Below are 1,697 nucleotides of genomic sequence, written 5' to 3' on the forward strand. Positions count from 1 at the left end.
AGCCCCAATTAAACCGCGGCTCTGGCGGCCGCGCGCCGAGGCGTCCTCTGGGGGGCGGGGCCGCGGGGCCGGCGCCCGGGCTTAAAGGCGCCGCGCCTCTTCCGCCCCTCCCCACGGGGTTCGAGGGCGCGCTCGCGGTCCGGGGCGCCAGGATGCCAGCGCCCTGGCCTTCGCCCCGCCCACGTTGTCTCGCCTTGCACGGAGCTGGTTGTGACTCGCTTATGGGACCTGGCCAAAATACCTTCCCAGGTCCTCTCCGCTCGGGCTCCCAGAGCTTCTGTGCCCACTGTGAAGGGCTGCCCTGAGGGCATCCTTCCTGCCCCTTGCCACTGCCCCACAGTCACAGAAGCAGTTTTCCCGGGGATGGGGCGGGTGAGGGTCACGCTGAGCCAACCTCCCCTCCTTCTGCCAGCCAACTCCATTCATTCATTATATCACAGATTCATTCAATAAATGGAAGTCGACCGCCTACTAAGTGCCAGGCACTGCGCTAGGCGGTCATTGTTTCATGTGACCACTTCGTTTCGGTCACAAACTCCTGCTGGGTTTCACCCCAGCAGGACTTGATAGAGGATCAGCACCTGGGCTACTGGCAGCGCCACCGTTCGCAGACAGGGGTAGAGGATTCCTGAACAGGACCAGCCCTAGAAAGGGATCGCGGGCTCTTTAAGAAAGCTTTACAAGCGAAGAGGTGACAGAAGCCGAGTGAAGTGCCACGTGACTTATTCACAGAGGCGGGTGGGAGTCGAGCTCTTCTTTCTAATCTGCTTTCCTTCTCCCACTTTCCTCCCAATGCACCAATCAACTTTTGAGGTAGGCGGGCGCGCGCTGCGTAGATGGTCAATCGCTGCCGAAAGAGGCGGTGAGGTAGGGGGCGGGGTCTGTCACTAGTCCCACCCCGCGCGGGAAATGGGCGGGGCCTCCACGATTGCACAGGATCATCTCAGGCGGGCGGGGTCGGGGAGGTGAAAGGAGCCACAGGTAGCGAAGGAACAAAGCGGCACGAATCCGGCAGCGCGCGTGCGCAGGACCTGCCGCGCTTTTCCACAGAGCCGTGGTGGGTTGCCTGGCGAAGGCAGTTACTTCTTGGACCTTGCCGACCGCCTGGTCAATTTGCTACCTGCCGGAGTGACCACAGTTGCTAGTTTACCCCTCTCCGAGGCGGTTAGCTCTGAGCCACCAGCACCCGGGCATGGGGACCGGGAGCGATGTTAGGTGAGATTTACAAGAGAGAGGACCTCAGCATTGAGGAAGAGAAAGACATAGAGAGCTACGTGGGAAGTACAGACAACAAAGATGAACCCTTTTGCACATATAATACGACGTGCTCAGTGAAGGCAAACACGGGTACATGGGTGGATAGATGGGTGGACAGGCTGAAATATTAGGTATCTATATGGAGAGTGCACCCAAGAACATGTATAGGGTGGGCAGACAGTGGCCTAATAACTTTATGTGTATGATCTGAATTCCCAGGTGTATAATGGGGCTGACAAGGGGCAAGGTGGTAGTCACTGCTTGGCCACTGACAGGTACCCTGAGGGACCAAATAGTTGAACCTGTGGGGTCGGGACCATAGTCCCAGAGGACATCAAGCTCAATTGGCATAACATACTACACAAATCATTGTTCCACCTTCTACTGTGGCTAGTAGCGACTGAGATCTTAAAAGCTTGCAAGCTGCCATCTAGATGCAA

The sequence above is a fragment of the Orycteropus afer genome, unplaced genomic scaffold (genome assembly GCF_000298275.1).
Source record: "Orycteropus afer afer isolate SDZICR_OR568_19922 unplaced genomic scaffold, OryAfe1.0 scaffold00323, whole genome shotgun sequence".
Taxonomy (NCBI): domain Eukaryota; kingdom Metazoa; phylum Chordata; class Mammalia; order Tubulidentata; family Orycteropodidae; genus Orycteropus; species Orycteropus afer.